Source organism: Erpetoichthys calabaricus, chromosome 12, assembly GCF_900747795.2.
Source record: "Erpetoichthys calabaricus chromosome 12, fErpCal1.3, whole genome shotgun sequence".
Lineage (NCBI taxonomy): Eukaryota > Metazoa > Chordata > Cladistia > Polypteriformes > Polypteridae > Erpetoichthys > Erpetoichthys calabaricus.
Window position 1 is genome coordinate 14,449,942 of NC_041405.2, and position 21,116 is coordinate 14,471,057.

A 21,116-nucleotide genomic window follows, 5' to 3' on the forward strand; every position below is an offset into this window, starting at 1 on the left:
CAGCTTTAGTTTCCTTCATAGGATTCCAGCAGTAGCTGCCACATTGAAATGATTCCATGGACAAACTATCTTCATTTCAAAGTAAAATTTAAAGTAAAACAGTTCACACAAAAAACAGAGAAAAGTTGGTATTGTGAAGTAAAGTTCCGATTTAAGACAAGTTCTGTTTAAAGCTTATATATCTTTTGTTAAGTTTTCTGTTACATTTGATCCATATCTAAACGGTCAGAAAACTGTATGCCAATGGGTCCTTCAGTCTCTGCCAGCCTATTCCTAACACACCCTAAATTAACACTCTCTATTACAGATATAATTAGGACGGTTCTATCTCATGTTAATTTACAGGGGATAAAGGCTAATCCAATAATCTATAGCTATGAAAGACAATTATATTCTATTCAAATTAAGCAAATACATGACTTTAACTTAAAACTTTAACTTTATAAGATTGGCTCTCTTGGCACCTCTTTGGTGCTGTGATTTTTTTTCTCTCATATATGCTTTTAAAGTTGTGACAAATGGCCTTCCTGATGGAAATAGAACTGATCTAAAGCTTAATGTGGTGACTCATAATGATCTGAAATCCAAATTAAAGTGAACCAAGCTAAAAAGAAGCAGCAGATCTACAGTGACATTCATGTCTCTGGTGACTCTTCCTGTGAAGTCAGTAGATGTAGATGAGTAGACTCAGACGCTGTGAGTGTTAACCACTGTGTCGTGGCTTTTTCACACATTCTTTTTTATTTCCGTAGGTTAAACTGTGTGATCGTGCTTAATAGGAAAGGCACAATATGCAAAGCAAAAAAAAAAAAAAATAGTTCAGTGCCTCATTTACGTAAGTTACTATAAAATGTAAGGTGAGAAGCACCCATGTACCAGACCCCAGTCCAACACAAGGCACCCTGACACAAAAAGCAGTCCCAAATGGAAATCATCAAATAACCAAACAGCCATCTTTAGGATGCGGGACATAAAAACTACACAGATAATATAGATAGATAGATAGATAGATAGATAGATAGATAGATAGATAGATAGATAGATAGATAGATAGATAGATAGATAGATAGATAGATAGATAGAATTTTTTTATTTTAGTAGATTAGGTAGGATAGATAGACATATATCACTTTTAGTATAGTTGGCAGGATTAGGTAGATTTTTGTTATTTTAGTAGAGTGGGCAGGGTAAGATAGATATTAATTTTAGTCTATATTATCCAAACTACTGTACTAAAATTAATATTGATCAATCTAAACCGGCCTACTATACTAATAGTATCTATCTTACCCTCTCTACTATGCTAAAAGTAACACCTATCTATCCTGCCTACTCTACTAAAATAAAAAAAACTCTAACTTATCCTGTCTGTTAGATAAATATTTTAGTATATTAGATAGATAGATAGATAGATAGATAGATAGATAGATAGATAGATAGATAGATAGATAGATAGATAGATAGATAGATAGATAGATAGATAGATAGATAGATAGATAGATAGATTTTAGTGTAGTCGGCAGGATGTGATAGATAGATAGATAGATAGATAGATAGATAGATAGATAGATAGATAGATAGATAGATAGATAGATAGATAGATTTTAGTGTAGTCGGCAGGATGTGATAGATAGATAGATAGATAGATAGATAGATAGATAGATAGATAGATAGATAGATAGATAGATAGATAGATAGATAGATAGATAGATAGATAGATAGATAGATAGATCTTTATTGTCATTGCCACTTTAACAAAGGAAGTAGAAGTAGGAAGTAGACGGATTGGGAGAACGTGGGGAGTCATGAGGTCACTGGAAAGGGGTGTGTGGCGCTCCTAAGCAAAAGGACGAAGGTCCAAGTCTTTAGAGTCCTGGTGCTTCCTGTCTTGCTGTATGGCTACGAGACATGGACGCTATCCAGTAACCTGAGACGAAGACTGCACTCCTTTGGTACTGTGTCTCCTTGGGCACCAACGGTTTGACTTTGTGTTGCTCATGGAGTCCCAAATGAGGCACATTACCTGCATTGTGAGGAAGCGTCAGTTACGGCACTACGGCCATGTGGCGCGATTCCCTGAGGGTGATCCAGCTCGTAGGATCCTCATTGTTGGGGATCTTCATTGTGGCTGGACCAGGCCAAGGGGATGCCCACATAACATATGGCTGCAGCAGATAGAATGTTATTTCCAGAGGGTGGGACAGGACCACGTGTCTTCCAGAAGGGGTTGCCAAGCTGTTTCGTCTTGTGGTGGGTGCGGCAACACACTGTACCAGTGTGTGCACCCCAACTTGACTTGACTTGATCTACACTCTGCTGGTAACACCAGTGGCTCATCTGTCTGAGGGGTGAAGTGACCTCTTATACCCCCTGGAATCTCCATCTCTACACCTGAGGTTCTGCTTTGAGACTTTGAAGGCACTTGAATGGCATACCTACAATATATGGCTCTTCTTCATCACTTTTAATCCATCTTGGGTGTTGGCCCATCATCCAATCATCTATGTTATCATTTTCCAATCATCCATGGCATAATCTGGACAGGCTTCTCTTCGTCTAATTACAGGGTGACCTTGTTTCACTCTACCGGAAATCATGAATACTTCACTATCTCCTTGGTAACATCTTTTCAGGTTTCCAGTTCTTTAAGGTAATATCAGGTGAGCAGTCCAGAGCCTAAAATCTTTTGCCATCTTACTAAGTGATCTTAACCAATACTTTTGTACTGCTGGTTTTCAATTTCAGAGAGTGATAATATTTATTCTGACAGTCTACCAAAGTCGCTGGCCTTTAGAGTTTATTTCATATTCTTCCCCAAAATGCTATTTTTAGCCAAGACTTGTATGCTTAAATTGAATGTATTTAGATCTGAAATTAGTTAAATTCCAGAAAATATTTAAAATAATAATTTGTTATCTACTTAAGTATTCAAGGCCTTCATTAAAACCTGCTCATGGCCTTTAGGTTGACTGACAGTAGGTGCCTTCCATAAGGGAGGGACATGAGATCCAGCAGGCACTAAACCCTTTTAACAAATCAAAAGAGAACACACTAATAAAAAGACAGAACAAAAGACTAGTTTTAATAATCATCATCATCATCGTCGTCATCATTATCCATGCATATAAAATGAAAAAATGTCTGGTATTCAGTGTCCATGCCCTGGCGAAATGTTGTCTGGTGTCCACAAGAGAGCTGCAGTGTCTGATGAACAAAGAGAACAAGAAGCACAAAGAAAGGGGGATGTAAGGGCGAGGATATCCAGTGAACAGAGGAAACGACACTGTAAGTTCTGCGCATGATGGACGGACGTCACGATCAGGAGAGGGGAAGGTACCTTGCCTGAACGGGAGGACCCAGGCGGAAGGATGAACATCCCGTCCAAGAGAGAGGAAGGTTTCTTTCTGAGGAGGGAAGCCCCAGGTGGACGGACAGGAGTCCAGACCGGACTTATTTGTGTGTTTGTGTTTGGGCTCCGTGGCGCCCCCTAGGCTTCATAATGCATAAGAAAGGGGGATGTAAAGGCAAACATATCTAGTGAACAGAGGTTCCTAAATGCACAGCATGATCAAAACAGACTTCAGCTTGTAACATGGTGCCCATTTTAATAAATGGGTGCTTTGCTATGCTAGTAATATTAATAATAGCTGAGGAGACAGCTAATATACGAGCCATAAAGTGATAGCAAAGCTAACAACACGGCCATAACTGTGAATTTCCCCTTGGGATTAATAAAGTATCTATCTATCTATCTATCTATCTATCTATCTATCTATCTATCTATCTATCTATCTATCTATCTATCTATCTATCTATCTATCTATCTATCTATCTATCTATCTATCTAAGAGGTGTTGCACTGATATACAATAAATGAGTGGCTTTTGTTTTTAGCATGTGTCTCATTTTCTTGTTTAAGCCTCTTCCTAATATTTGGCACATATTCATAACATAATGCTTTTTTAACAGTTTTTGGTCATATGTATGCGATGCAAATGACAAATGTTTAATAAGAAAAATAATATGACAGCTTATTATGTCTTTGTTTTTGTTTGTGTGTGCCTCTCAGTGTGATAATACAAGGGATGTGCTTAAGGTGCACATGCAACTGAAATGTGAGCCATTATGAACAACGCTGCACACTCTCTCTCTGTCATTCAGACACTGAAGACTTTCAGCCATCAGCTCATTCAGCAGAAGTGTACCAGGAAACACTATCTATCTATCTATCTATCTATCTATCTATCTATCTATCTATCTATCTATCTATCTGTCTGTCTGTCTGTCTGTCTGTCTGTCTGTCTGTCTGTCTGTCTGTCTGTCTGCCGAAATCCTTGTTCTTGCACTTGACTGGAATCATTTTGCCTTTTTACCGTAGCTGCAACGTCACATGACTGAAGTCACCAGGCGTATCGTGACGTTTCCATCGTACAGTGCCGTATCCGTGTCAGCGTCTGAGGACCAAGGCACATTGCCGTCACTATTGCTTGACTCGACTTATATTTCATTCTAAAACCAGCTTTACATTTTTTTATTTACACACCATTGTGTGTTTCTGTGAAGGCTCCGCCCCCACACATGAATATTAATGAATTACTCTAGAGTGTCAAAACACATGCAAATATTCATGATTCTTTCTGCAGCATGATGTTCTTTTATCCACTAGATAGCAGTACAATAATAGATAACATGCATGGACTGGCATCCCCACTTCCTAAACCAACCAGGAGGCCAATACAAGGAAGAAATCAGGCTGTATGCCCTCCTGACCTGGTTAGATGGCAGAATCCCTTGGCTTTGGTACCCATTCAGTCAGCAACTGGCAATGCTGGGAATTGTAGTCCAGTGGGGGTGCCACCAGGGGGTGGTGCAGTGAGTTACACGCCTTACCTTATGGGACTTCTGTATGGCCTGGCATCAGATGTACTTCTGGGTTTTCAATATAAAGAACCTCTTTGCCGGGAGTGGAGATGGTTGACACTCACCTGAGAGGAGTAGCAGCAGAGAGAAGAGAGAAGAAGCATGCTCATCATTACAGTATGGAGGTAATTCTTTACAATCAAAACCCGAGACTTGTCTATGCATTCGCGTTTGGGGTTTGGGGCTCTGTGGCGCCCCCTGTTGATCACAATGCAAACAATACAGTGTGGCCAGATGTAGGAATGAGAGGTCATGAAGTGGAGAAAAAGTTGGGACACCAACTACCATTTAGTAAGGAAGTCCAACAAACAAATTAACAATAAACAGCCTGTTTGGGCAAAAATAAACAATATAAAAAATCTGGGACTTTGCCGAAGTGCGTCGGGATCATTTACTGGAACTGGAAGGGGAGGAGCTAAGTGTCGTCAGTGGGCAGCTCCTCAGAGCTGTGGGGAGAAAAGAAGAAGAGCACGTTAGTGACAGCAAGTCCCTGTCACCCAGGTGGCTTACCGTATACCTCGATTAAGCCTGTGAGGAAATCCTCGGATGTGGATGCGTGACAAGAGCTTAACCCCAGAGAGAGACTTGGGTGTAACCAGAGGCGTAGCTAGGGTTTTCAGCACCTGGGGACAACTGAAGATTTCGCGCCCCATCCTGTTTGCCAAAATGCAATGGGGAAGGGAAATTTGGCGCCCCCTGGATGCTGCGGCCGGGGACAGATGTCCCCTCCTTGATCCTCGACCCCTCCCAGCTACGCCACTGGGTGTAACTGTACATATTTCCAGGGAAGGGTAAGAACCATAAATCATATCAGAGGAGAGTCTCCTAAGCACATTCAAACAGGCAAGCACTTCCCTCTTCAGTGACCAGTTTCTCCAATTAGATTGAGTCCATGGCCACCTTAGCAGGGATCTCAACCAGGGCGGTACTTGGATGATACAACATTAACGTGAGGGCTCTGAACAGTTAAGCAAGCAGCGGGTTTAAGCGTATTTTCCATTTTGCCCATGGATTTGGATTGGGTTGTCAAAATTTCGGTATTAGCATCTTTTCTTTTTCTTTCTTTCTTTCTTTCTTTCTTTCTTTCTTTCTTTCTTTCTTTCTTTCTTTCTTTCTTATCCTGCCTACTATACCAAATTCTCTTTCTTTCTTTCTTTCTTTCTTTCTTTCTTTCTTTCTTTCTTTCTTTCTTTCTTTCTAATCCTGCCTACTATACCAAATTCTCTTTCTTTCTTTCTTTCTTTCTTTCTTTCTTTCTTTCTTTCTTTCTTTCTTTCTTTCTTTCTTTCTTTCTTATCCTGCCTACTATACCAAATTTTCTTTCTTTCTTTCTTTTTCTTTCTTTCTTTCTTTCTTTCTTTCTTTCTTTCTTTCTTTCTTTCTTTCTAATCCTGCCTACTATACCAAATTCTCTTTCTTTCTTTCTTTCTTTCTTTCTTTCTTTCTAATCCTGCCTACTATACCAAAATCTATCTATCTAATCCTGAGTACTGAACCAAATTCTTTCTTTCTTTCTTTCTTTCTTTCTTTCTTTCTTTCTTTCTTTCTTTCCCTGCCGACTATACCACATTCTCTTTCTTTCTTTCTTTCTTTCTTTCTTTCTTTCTTTTTCTTTCTAATCCTGCCTACTATACCAAAATCTATCTATCGAATCCTGAGTACTGTACCAAATTCTTTCTTTCTTTCTTTCTTTCTTTCTTTCTTTCTTTCTTTCTTTCTTTCTTTCTTTCTTTCTTTCTTATCCTGCCTACTATACCAAATTCTCTTTCTTTCTTTCTTTCTTTCTTTCTTTCTTTCTTTCTTTCTTTCTTTCTTTCTTTCTTTCTAATCCTGCCTACTATACCAAATTCTCTTTCTTTCTTTCTTTCTTTCTTTCTTTCTTTCTTTCTTTCTTTCTTTCTTTCTTTCTTTCTTTCTTTCTTTCTTTCTTTCTAATCCTGCCTACTATACCAAAATCTATCTATCTAATCCTGAGTACTGAACCAAATTCTTTCTTTCTTTCTTTCTCTTTCTTTCTTTCTTTCTTTCTTTCTTTCTTTCTTTCTTTCTTTCTTTCTTTCTTTCTTTCTTTCTTTCTTTCTTTCTTTCTTTCCCTGCCGACTATACCACATTCTCTTTCTTTCTTTCTTTCTTTCTTTCTTTCTTTCTTTCTTTCTTTCTTTTTCTTTCTAATCCTGCCTACTATACCAAAATCTATCTATCGAATCCTGAGTACTGTACCAAATTCTTTCTTTCTTTCTTTCTTTCTTTCTTTCTTTCTTTCTTTCTTTCTTTCTTTCTTTCTTTCTTTCTTTCTTTCTTTCCCTGCTGACTATACCACATTCTCTTTCTTTCTTTCTTTCTTTCTTTCTTTCTTTCTTTCTTTCTTTCTTTCTTTCTTTCTTTCTTTCTTTCTTTTTCTTTCTAATCCTGCCTACTATACCAAAATCTATCTATCGAATCCTGAGTACTGTACCAAATTCTTTCTTTCTTTCTCTCTTTCTTTCTTTCTTTCTTTCTTTCTTTCTTTCTTTCTTTCTTTCTTTCTTTCTTTCTTTCTTTCTTTCCCTGCCGACTATACCACATTCTTTCTTTCTTTCTTTCTTTCTTTCTTTCTTTCTTTCTTTCTTTCTTTCTTTCTTTCTTTCTTTCTTTCTCCGAAAGCCCAAAACATCGTGAAGCGAAAGAGAGAGAGAGAGAGAGAGAGAGAGAGAACCGAAGTGACAGAACGGCAACTGACCAGCGACTCTCAGAGGCGAGAAGAGCACTAAACACACCGCGGCTTGGATTTTAGTATTCCAAACACACAAAGCCGAATAATCCCTGCAGCAGAGAAATATTAAACATAACAGCCTCATTCTCCATGGCTGTTAATGAAGCTCAGGGAAAAATCAGCTGCCGACATGATGAAAGGGGTTTCATTCCGGCTGCGGAGAATTATTGCATATGGCTTCCTGGTGCTTTAAATAAAATACACACACATACTGAAAAAGAACCTCAGGCTTTACTACCTAATAGACAGTGTTTGTTTTGGGGTGTGGGGTTGGAGCCCATTTTAACTAATGTGATGTTTTTTCCCCATTTTTCAAGGCTTTTTATGATTTTTATAATTACAGGTATTATACAGTAGATTGAAAATTTGTATTGAATGATCATTTTCCGTCTCCATGCCATAAAAAAAACCTGTAATTGAAAGGCATTCTAAAGAAACAAAGCAAGAATGAATAAACGACTTTGATACAGTCCCCGCGTGTTTATTCTGCTCACCAAGTGCGTGTACGGGATGGAAATTGCCAAGCCGCGATGCAGCTGGACGCGCACATCTCCTCTCCTCTCCTCTCCTCTCCTCTTTCTATCCTATTACCAGGCTCATTTTTTATGCTTTATCAGTTTATTGCAGAATCTCTTACCCGTTGGGCACGTTGGCAGTGAATGTCGAAACCAATTCTTTTAGTAGCTCAGAGTCATTTGGATGGTGATGGGGGCTGGTGGGGGGAGGGAAGGGGGGTGCTAGTGGTGGGAACCTGGCAAGAGCGTCACCCTGACCTTTCATGCCAAGATATAAAGCCCATCATCAGATAGAAACCTTAGCGATGTGATTAGAAAACAACATCAACAACAAAAAAATAAAAATCTAAAGATAAGACAAAAGTAGCTGATGTAGAGACACTTGGATCTCTGATTTGCTTCCAAAAAGTGCATTCTCTTATCGAGCCATGACAATTAGCTGGCATCTTTTCATCTCTTTCTGTTATCTCTCCTCCTTTGTGTGTCTGGAGTTCCAAAGCAGTTTCAATGTTTCTTTGCATTTAAATCTCCATCCATTATGTACTTGAGCAAAGACACGACCGCTGACTGAGGGATCTGAACTCCAGAGGGCTCTTTGTACTTCCTCAGCTGGTTGCACAGCACTGGCAGGACATGCCACCCTGAAGACAACTGGACAACTTCGTTCTCAGAAATGATTACAAACCAAGGGATGCCACACTCACTCACTCACTCGCTCACACTCACGCCAATGACTAATGTAGGAAGTGCCAATGAGGATGGACAGGCAACCCTGCCAGAATGGAGGGTGATAACCTGATAAACTGCATAGTCAGAGACATAACCCAGCTGGAATGACTTGCGACCATCATCTCAGAGGAGATAACACAACTGTGGATGGATTGGCAGAAGCTGGAATCCAAGAGTGGTTCATCCCTTCATATGACAGGCGGCAGTGTACCTCACGATTCGTACCAATAAAGGTCCCCACATGGCTGCATAAAATTTGGAGTGTGAAAGTGCAGTCCTTGGGTGCTACTAGAGGGTGCCGCCAGGAGAGGACCTCCCTTGTTTCCACACAATCCAGAACTTCTCCCAACAGCCAATGCCACGGTACTGGACACATTCTCAGGTCCTGCTTAAAAGTTCACCGAATCTCCTCTGGGAGTTTGAGTTGGGATACAGTGGGCGACACTCATTAGGAGGAGTGGAGATGAAGAGAAGTTCACTTGCTTTTCAATTGTCTTGAAATTGTCTGTGTTTACTTGTAAGGGTGTTGGTGAGGAATAAAAATACATTTCAGCAATATGTTGAGTGAAATTGTGTTTGGGATTTGTTGCCCCCTTGTGGTTACTAGATAGATAGATAGATAGATAGATAGATAGATAGATAGATAGATAGATAGATAGATAGATAGATAGATAGATAGATAGATAGATAGATAGATAGATTTTGACTTTAGTGTAGTAGGCAGGATAGATAGATAGATAGATAGATAGATAGATAGATAGATAGATAGATAGATAGATAGATAGATAGATAGATAGATAGATAGATAGATAGATAGATAGATAGATAGATAGATAGATAGATCTTAGTTTTAGGATCCTTTTGCTGGTGCCTGGGGGAACGGGATGTTTTCTCAAGCAATATACTGCAGTAATAATATCTATCTATCTATCTATCTATCTATCTATCTATCTATCTATCTATCTATCTATCTATCTATCTATCTATCTATCTATCTATCTATCTATCCTGCCTACTACACTAAAGTCAAAATCTATCTATCTATCTATCTATCTATCTATCTATCTATCTATCTATCTATCTATCTATCTATCTATCTATCTATCTATCTATCTATCCTTCCTACTACACTAAAGTCAAAATCTATCTATCTATCTATCTATCTATCTATCTATCTATCTATCTATCTATCTATCTATCTATCTATCTATCTATCCTGCCTACTACACTAAAGTCAAAATCTATCTATCTATCTATCTATCTATCTATCTATCTATCTATCTATCTATCTATCTATCTATCTATCTATCTATCTATCTATCTATCTATCTATCTATCTATCTATCTATCTATCTATCTAGGTGCCACTGGATTATGTGCTTCACTCACCATACTCTTCCATCTTTGGCGATCAATGGTGATGTTTCAGGCTGCATCAACGGTCAGTCACTGGTTCTTCGATTTATTTGAGCTACGTTTTCTTTGGCGCAGTTTGTTGAACTTTCCAGGAGGCAGGTCGCTCTTGCCATAAAAGGTTGTACGGCAGTCTAGTGAAGTTTATCCTGCAGACGTGGCCAAACCATTGCAGCCTGCGCTTTATGATCATGACTTCAATTGGAGGTTGGTTATCGCACTGCATCTGAATAGTCACATTTCAGCAGCGATCACAGAGGGACACACCCAGTATTTGCCTTAAGCATCGCATTTGGAAGACCTTCAGCTTGTTCAAATCAGAATTCAGCAGAGTCCACGTTTCTGCTCCATACAAGAGAATTGGCGTGATCAGAGTACAGGAGAGATGTATTCTTGTTTTGATAGAAATATCGGACTTCTTCCAAAGGCACCAGTTGAGCGTTGCGATGGACTTCGATCGTTGATGCCACTTTTGTTCATAGATAGATAGATAGATAGATAGATAGATAGATAGATAGATAGATAGATAGATAGATAGATAGATAGATAGATAGATAGATAGATAGATAGATAGATAGATTTTGACTTTAGTGTAGTAGGCAGGACAGATAGATAGATAGATAGATAGATAGATAGATAGATAGATAGATAGATAGATAGATAGATAGATAGATAGATAGATAGATAGATAGATAGATAGATAGATAGATAGATAGATAGATAGATAGATAGATCTTAGCCCCAGTAGCGTTTCCTGGCACACTTCTGCTTAATAAGCTGATGGCTGAAAGTCCTCAGAGTCCTCAGTGTCTGAATGACAGAGAGTGTGCAGCATTGTTCATAATGGCACTCAGTTCTGTTTTAATTTTCTCCTGCGCTACGACCTCTGGGGGTCCAGAGTGCCTCCGATGACTGAGCTTGCCACACCAACACACACACAATGGCACCCCCTTTTGCTGCAGTACCCACCTGAGCCCTCGCTTACATTTCAGTTGCATGTGCACCTTAAGCACATCATACTGAGAGACACACAAACAAAGACATAATAAGCTGTCATGTTATTGTTCTTTATTAAACATTTGTCATTTGCATAGCATACATATGACCAAAAACTGTTTAAAAAAGCATTCAGTTATGAAGATGTGCCAAATATTAGGAAGAGGCTTAAAAAAAAAAAGATGAGACACATGCCAAAAACAAAAGCCACTCATTTACTGTTTATCAGTGCAACACCTCTTAAATGTACAAATGACCTGCTGGGGTGTGTTTAGGTAGAGTTTATCACAAGTATTTAATTTTTAAATTAAACAAATCTGCCCAGCAATGTCCACTTTCTAATTAAATACAAAGAAAATAAATAACACTTCACTTGCTCTTTATAATACTGTCAAACAAAATATGTCCTCGTGTCACTTAGGTGGCCGGTGGCTTTAGGGCATGAAGACTTCATTTGAACTGAAGTTGTAAATGACGTCAATTTTTTCCTGATTTACAACGTGCGACTCCTGATATGCAGGGGGGCAGCGAGACTTTCTGACACGGTGCTTGCCGAGCAGCGTGTCGTGTGGACGGGAGATGGTCCACCTCAGGATAGCAAAGGACATTGACTCTGCCCTTCTTAATTTCAAGCACTTTTTTGGTCAGCAATGGCAGTCAATTACTTTCCCGTTACATCTCCTTGCGGCATTTTTTTTTTTTTCTGTGTCACCGCATTAAAAAGGCCGATAAGAAATCGGATTGGAAATCACTGCAGGGCTCATCCTTTCAATATTGTGAGCAAAGATAAATGTGCTCTATTGGAAGTAAAAGCATTACGTATTTGATTAAGGGTTGGAAGAGCAGCAGCCCTGATGTGCAGAATTGCAGATTTCTTTCAAGGATTCAATCGACTCGAGCTGCCTAATGTAATGGAAATGAAGAGGTGGTGGGCTTCGTTTCATCTTCTTGGTCTCGTGATTACAAAAGGGAGGATGCCTATGAAGCGCAGATACTTCTGTCGAGCCCACATTTAACTCATTCAGGGTTTCTAACCCTGACAAAACCAAAGCATGGGGAGGTGGTACATGTCTGCCCCCTGACATAAACAAGGAGGCCCCCAGAACTGAGGTTTGGGTTAGCCAATGGGTGGGCAATGTCAAATCCTGGAGAGCTGCAGTGGCTGCAGGATATGTCCCATGTGTTTTGTGAGTGGTCCCCCAAGAGGCGGGGCTTCCTGCCAATCACCACCGGGAACTCCCCCTTCCACCCTATAAACCCAGAGGGTCTCCCACAGTTCTTGACAGTTCATTTAAAATTGGGAGTGGTGAGTTTACTTGCATTCATGGTGAATTCTGTTAACTATCTGGATCTCGGACGTTTTCACTTTCTGCTTTGTTTCTTGACCCCCCCCAAATTTTGGGATTTGTTAGATTTTTGTTTCAGGCAGTTCTGTTTTGCCTTTGTGCTTCGTGTGTTTGGAATAATTTTAGTGAAGAAGAAGAAGTCTTTTCATGTGTAAAGATTCAGTGCTTACCCTTATTACGAGCCGGGGTTTGATGGTGATTTCCCCCTCTAGTGAGCATCATTAGAAATGCTTTTGGAATGTTCACGACATTTGCAAAACTGAAACTGACATTTCTTCTGCAGGCGACTTCACAATATTGCAAAGTTAGAAACTTCCTACAGAGTATTTTTGGGGGAGTTTAAAGGTTTTGAGTGGAGAACAAGGAGTCCTGCGCCCTAATGCTTTGTTCACTCTTTATTGTTTGCTTGTGTCCTTTTTCAGAAAATGGATGTCCCATTTGTATGCATGTGACCATTTTGATATTGTAACTAGGCAGACGTCTGGGTGTATTTCTATTTAAGAATTCACAAAAATGCTATAAACAGCATAAATGCAAAAACCAAACCCTCATCCTAACAATCAGAACCCCAAGACTTGTACATGCATTCTGAGGTGCACTGTGGAACAGAAAGAGTCTTCCCCTGGTGCCCCAGCTGGTAAAGACCTCAAAGTAACATATTGTGTATGTGCCCACATATTATTTCAGAAAATTTTTCTTGGTGGTCTTACAACTCTTCTCTGGCCTGGTCTCTTTTCCCAGGACAGTTTGAGTTGTGGACCAACTTGCTCCCAATCACCAGTTAATCAGGGTTGGAACTGACCAGCATATAAACTGGGCCATCTGTTATGAGGCGAGACAAGCGTCTAAAATCTGGCCAGTTTCTGGACCTCTTTAACCTTGGAAGCTGCACCATCTGTATTAATCATCTACAAAACGCATAGACAAGCCTGGCGATAAAAGTGATGAATAGCAAATCAGCGTGGAAAGCAATACTTTAACGTGACGCCTAATTTATGCAATGCAAATGAAACAATCACTCGCTGCTGTTTTCCAGGAACTCTCCACGTCCCTGGACATCTTAGACTTTAGGAATATCACGAGCAAAAAAAAAATAAAATACACTCATGGATGGTCTTTGTTCAGCTGAGTCTATTTTCTTCATAATATAAATAGATGGCCCTACTTAAATATAAGGTAGGTAAGGTAATATAAGGTAAACAGAAGGGAAATCTTATGCTAAATTAATTTTTGAGGAAAATTTGTGAGTCTATATAAATATATATATATATATATTGTCACTCATGCGCACCAGAAGGTCGCCTTCCAGGCTCACCTAAGGTACGTGGTACCACCCCAGAACGAGAGGGGACGCTGTCGCTACCAGTCTTGTCTCCTTCTCTCCCTCACAGCCTCTGCATGTGGGCACCAAAGTCAAAGAAGTCCCGCCCCTTCCAGTCTGAGAAGCTTCTGGAAGGTGGCGTCTCACTTCGGACCTGACCAGAGTAGTGAACACTTGAGAGAGAGAAAGAGAGAGCGCGAGTGAGTGAGCATCCCTGAAAGAACACTGGTTCAAGGGAATTGTCCCAAGTAAGGAATGCCAAGGAGCGCAAATTTTCGTTACAGTCTTTTCTTTTTTTTTTTTGTTGGAATTAAACAGGGTTTTGCCTGGTTGGCAGGCCAAGCATTTCACTTTTGCCTTTCCTCATCATTTGCCCTGCTACTCTCTCTATATATACATATATATATATATATATATTGTCACACACGTGCGAATAGGAGACAGCCAAAGGGCTTAGATGTTAAGTATAAAACGCCCACCCAGGGGTGGCGGGGTGCACTAACTGTTTTTCTAAGTCTCCTGCAGAACCTTTCCCGGGAAATCCCACCAGGAGCCAATACCTCAGCTTGAGACGCACCACTTCCGGTCCCGGCCCCTATGACGACATCACTTCCCTAAGACGCCCTATAAAACATCACTCCCTGCCTCTTAAGTTCAGTTCTGTTTTGGATTCTGGCTTGTAACTACTACTTGCTTGCAACTTTTACTTTTTGCAGTCAGGATACAGATTATACGGGTGGCTGCCCCAAACTTTGCAATGTCTCGGGTCTCTTCTTGTCACAATAAATAAATCCATCCAGCCATTATCCAACCCGCTATTTCCTAACTACAGGGTCTGCTGGAGCCAATCCCAGCCAACACAGGGCGCAAGGCAGGAAACAAACCCCGGGCAGGGTGCCAGCCCACCGCAGGGATATATAAATCTGATTATATATATATATATATATATATATATATATATATATATATATATATATATATATATATATATATATGTATGATCATTTGGGTGATTACCTACCAGGTAATGCTTGTGGTTGGTTGGCCAGTCGGCAAACATCTACCACATCCTCTCACTTGTGAGAAGAAGAACATAGATATGTGATACAGTATCTGCCAAATAATACAAAGGGTACACGACACATGTTTTGCCTTTAATGGGGCTCATCAGGTGTACACACCAAGGTTCGATCCCTGCAAAGCAAGCAAAGGTGTGTAACAACTATCTATCTATCTATCTATCTATCTATCTATCTATCTATCTATCTATCTATCTATCTATCTATCTATCTATCTATCTATCTATCTATCTATCTATCTATCTATCTATCTATCTATCTATCTATCTATCTATCTATCTATCTAATCCTGCCTACTATACTAAAATATCTATCTTTCTATCTATCTTATCCTGCCTACTATACTAAAATATCTATCTATCTATCTATCTATCTATCTATCTATCTATCTATCTATCTATCTATCTATCTATCTATCTATCTATCTATCTATCTATCTATCTATCTATCTATCTATCTATCTATCTATCTATCTAATCCTGCCTACTATACTAAAATATCTATCTATCTATCCTGCCTACTACACTAAAGTTAATATCTGTCTGTCTGTCTGTCTGTCTTCCACCACAGTACAGAGAGTCCAGGCTTTCATGGCGGGGTTCCTCCCAAGCTGGGGTATGTAACCAACTGTTTGGTCTCTTGTGGGGTATACAAGTTAAAATATGATGTTTAATGTATGTAATAAACAGAATAACCCTGACAAAGCTTTTAATGTATTATTATTAGTTCCAACATGTCATTAATATTAATGACAAAACAATTATCTTAGAAAAATAAAACAAGCTAAATGGCTGCTACCTTTCTGGCAGAGCACGCTGTAATTAAGGGGACACAAATCTAAATACTGAGTGTCACTGCTACACAGGACCACATCAGAAATTAAACACTTTCTAATAATCAATTTCCAAAATATACATTTAAAACATGAACTAAAAACCATGCTGCACAAATTTTGTACATTTGTCAGATTTCTTTTTCTTTCTCTTTTGGATTTAGGGTCCCGGATGTTCAAGTATTTCTGTTTAAATTTATCAAAAACATTTAAAGAAAAATCAGTTTATAGTATAATGTTTTTCCTTCCTGAAAAACTTTAAAAAAATGCACCTATTGCATTAGAATAAAAAAGTAAAAAGTTAAAATATATGTATATATTAAACAACTTATGTTATATTTCATCTTAAAAGCAAAGCCTAAAGTTTTGTTTTGTTTTAAAGCAGCCAACTTCATTATAACTGTACCGTCTCAAACGGCCTTAGTCCTGCAGTAGCCAAATCAAATAAAAAAGCACATTAAAAAACACAAAAAACTATTTCAACTGCAGTTACACGTGTTGACCACACGGGGCACCCTTGAGCACCCAAGGCCTCTCTTGCTGGATTCCTGTACTATTTTAGCTGTGTACCGCAGCAGACGCAGATCCATTTTTGCACTACAGGAATGCTCTTTAGCGAAACTAATATTTTGCAGAACTTAAACAGTTTGACTGTTTAACTACAAAAGTGTAAACCGTAAATAAGAATGTGAAATTATTATTGCAGGTCTGAATGAAGTGCCCAGTGCATAATAAAGACATCTGGCATGAGCACAGGGGCTTTAAAACGGCACAGAGAGAGTGAGAACGCTACATGGAGCCGATTGCTTCCGAACAAGTCACCACATGTGGACCCCAAGTTCTCGGAGAGAAACGATGTCTTCTCAGTAATTTCAGTATCTCGCCCGCAGATACACGACAAACTACATGGCGTGGTGTGGAGAAAGCGGGGACCTCTTTAACTGTCGCACCTTTGATCGACTGCTGTATCACAGCACCCCTTCCTGCACCATTCACACTTTTATTTGTATGGAGACGTTCTGTTAGCAAAACTAAAGAACGACGAATCGACGCTCTTACGGTCTGTCTCCCGTGCAGGTAGCTTTGATAAGTCTTTTTGTCTCCAGTGTGAGACCTTCTCATCTGACATTGAAATAGCTACCGGCCAGCATTAAACAGAACTCCTTGGTATTGGTAAATAATCCATTTTTTCCTCAAAGCGTATCTTAGGTGACATCTGTTATTCAGTCTTGAAGACTGAAGATTATTTTCCATCCTCCGCTTCTAGATGGGCCATCCGTTCATCCATCCAGACAGATTAGGGTCACATGCAGAGTCATTTCATAAAGACTTAGAGGACACCATTCTGCATGTAATAACGCAAGAAATCCTGGACGGGCTGAACCACTAATAACAGATGTTTATAAGAAATCTCATATCTTTACACTGAACTTACTCAGTCCAACTTAAGGCCCACCATAGTTGATTATGTATAGACATATCTGACTATACTAGATTATTACCTAATTACTTTACATACATGCAGAATTAACGCGATACGCATATCAAGGCACGGTCCAAGACGTGAAGGGGTCCGTTTGGGGAGGCTAGGGGTTGCATCGTTGCTGACGATTTGTTCCCAGGTGTGAAGTGGCCGGGGTGAGGATCAGCACCTCCAAGTCTGAGGCCATGGCTCTCTCTCTCTCTCAGAAACGAGTGGAGTGCTCTCTACAGGGGAAGGGGGAACAACTGCCCTTAGTGGACGACTTCACGTTATCTCGAGATCTTCTTCATGAGTGAGGGAAGAAGGGAACATGAGACCACTGGAGCTGTTCTGCAAGTGCTGTACACAGAGGACTCCTTAGGGGTGTGCGGGGGACCTAGGGCTGACCAACCCCACGCCAGGCGGGTTACGTCAAACGCTGTCACCGGTATGTGTGGATTGTATGAACTCGCATGCAAATTGAATAAAAATAATGTTAACATACACCGGATATTCTCATTACAGTATTCAGCTAAATTTTTGCAAGATAACACGTGGACTTTGATATAATGAAGCATCTCAAATATATGTATACTGGAGAATATAACTTGTCAAACAGGACATGCAGACCTCAAAAGCAGGGCCCCCTTAGGCGTGAGGCCTGGGGCGGTCACCCTACTTGCCACCCCCAAATGCCGCTCTTGGCTGTACCGGTCTACAGTGGTGAAGCAGGAGCTCAGCTCTCTCTCGGTTTAGCGGCCAACTTGCATCCCTGTTCTCAGCTATGGTCGTGTGGCGTCGATGATGACTGAAACAAGGAGGTGACAAGTACAGGGTGGTCCAGATCTAATTATACAACTGTTCGACTGACAACCGTCTCCCCGCCATTTTGGAATGAAGGGCAGGTCCTGCCATCTATCGGCAACAAAAAGAATTTTAAGTGAAATCTCTATATGCAGGGCTGGTGCTGTGAATTCTCTATGTAATAAACTTAAGTGATAGCGTAATGAAAATTGCATACCGAATTTACGCGTGTACCATGCACACATTTTTTCCCGAAAATTAGCATTAGAAAATCAGGTCCACGTCATACACGAGGAAATTTTTTTCTGTAATGTTTACTTCTTCTGCTTGGGCTCTCTCGCTCTCTCTCTCTCTCACTTGTTCGTTCGTTCGCTCTCTCTCTCTCTCGCTTGTGCGCGCTCTCTCTCTCTTTCTCTCTCGCTCGTTCACTTGCGCTCTCTCTTGCTCGTTCGCTTGCTCTCTTTCTCTCTCACGCTCGCGCGCACACTCTCTCTCTCTCTCGTTTGCTCGCGCTCTCCCTCTCTCTCTCTTTCTCTTTCGCTTGTTCGCTCGCTCTCTCCCTCTCTCTTGCTCGTTCGCTCGCTCTTTCTCTCTCACGCTCGCGCGCACTCTCTCTCTCTCTCTCGTTCACTCGCGCTCTCCCTCTCTCTCTTTCTCTCTCACTCGTTCGCTCGCGCTCTCTGTCTCTTGCTCATTTGCTCTCTCACTCGTGCACGCTCTCTCTCTCTCTCTCTCTCTCTCGCTCACTTGTGTGCGCTCTCTCTCTCTTTCTCTCTCGCTCGCGCTTTCTCTCTCTCTCTTTCTCTCTCGCTCGTGCGCTCTCTCTCTCTCTCTCTCTCTGTCATCATGGAACAAAAACAGAATTGCATTTCGCAGAAAACGTGCCCTAAACACTTCCTATACAATCACAACGTGCATCGTACACAGGGCAAATTTTTTTCATGATTTTCTTTGTAAAATTCAGGGTGCGCGTCTTACACGAGGGCACGTGGTACACAAGTAAATATGGCAATTAGATCAGGACCACCCTATGTATATAAGTGGCAGAAATGAGGGATCGTCGCAGGCTGACATTGGGCAAGAAGCTCAATGATTCAGGAGACACTCAAGAGTAGAGTCGCTGATCCTCCAGATTTAGAGGAACCAGTCGAGATCATGTGGGCATGACCCCCCTGGAGTTGCCCCGGGCACGACCCACTGGGTGGAAAACATGTGGCAGACCCAGGACAGGCTGGAGGGATTATATCTCTCTTCTTAGGTTGGGAATGCCTGGGAATTTCCCAGGAAGAGATGGAATCTGTAGCTATGGATGGGGATGCCGCCCTCACCAGGAGAAACGGCGAAGTTACTCTCTTCAATGTAACATCTACATGTGACTTTATCATTAAATTTAAAGTCTCACAATGGAGAGCTAGTCTGGAATAAGACATGCAAGTCCTCTAAGAAAGTCAAAGTCAAATACATGTGCGGTACAAAGTCCTCGGTATGGGATAGAACGTCAAAACCAGCAAATATACAAATATAACCGTTAGTGGGACACAGAAAGATTGACACAGGACGTCCTGCACAACACCCATTGTAGAAGATACAGATCTCTACATAGGGAGAGTTAAATTGTAGGTAAGGAATAGTAAGTCCAACATAAGAAAGCTTATCAAATCAAAAGTGTAGCGTCAAAGATATGCAATTGATGGTCTGACGTAGCTGATCTAACCTATGAAGAAACATTGAATCTCTGTTGAAAATGTTGTCCCCCAAATTAGGTATAAAATGTTGGACATTTTAAGAAACAAAACATTTTACACTTAAACGTTTATCTTCAAAGTTAACTGGCACCTCTAATGTTGGTAACCTGAAATGTTTTAGCTGAATGTCGAATCTTATATTGAAAATATGAAGTCTTGTGTACGAAAATAAAAAGGCCAACCTTCAGTACTGTCAAAAAGTCTTAAACAGCCCAAGAAAATGTCCTTCAAAGCTAGTTCTCTGAACAGTAAGTTTATTTAATTATGAAAACACTCGATAGCATCCATCCATCCCCCCATTCATTTTCTACACCCACTTATGGAGAGCAGGGCTGCAGGGGAGCTGAAGCTTATCCAAAGAAACATCTGGCAAAAGGCAGGAACAGTCCCTCGACAGGACACCAGCCCATCTTAACACTTTATAACTTCCACCTCAATAAAAGGATGAGTGTCTATCTGTGTGCCCATCCAGTTGCTATGTCTCTGTCATTCCAACAGATGGCTCATCACAGACATTTTTAGCCTTAAGATGCTTTCCTGTTGTCACTCCAACAGATGGAGCATCACAAACATTAATACTGCTTTTATGAATCCCAAACCAAAAGGCATATAACAGTGACATATGCTTTGCGTTTGTCATTCCAACAGATGGCGCGTCACAAATATTAGCACTGCATTTTTTACAAATCTTATTCCATCTGGAGTATAAAAGAGATATATGTACAGTGATCCCTCGCTATATCGCGCTTCGCCTTTCGCGGCTTCACTCCATCGCGGATTTTATATGTAAGCATATTTAAATATATATCGCGGATTTTTCGCTGCTTCGCGGGTTTCTGCGGACAATGGGTCTTTTAATTTCTGGTACATGCTTCCTCAGTTGGTTTGCCCAGTTGATTTCATACAAGGGACGCTATTGGCAGATGGCTGAGAAGCTACCCAACTTACTTTTCTTTCTCTCTCTCTCTCTTGCGCTGACGTAGGGGGGTGTGAGCAGGGGGGCTGTGTGCAGCTGCTTCCTGAAGCGACGTGCTGCACAGTGCTTCGCATACTTAAAAGCTCAAAGGGCACGTATTGATTTTTGACTTTGTTTTTCTGTGGCTCTCTCTCTGTCTCTTCCTGCTCCTGACAGAGGGGGTGTGAGCTGCCGCCTTCAACAGCTTTGTACCGGCGGTGCTTCGCATACTTAAAAGCCAAAAAGC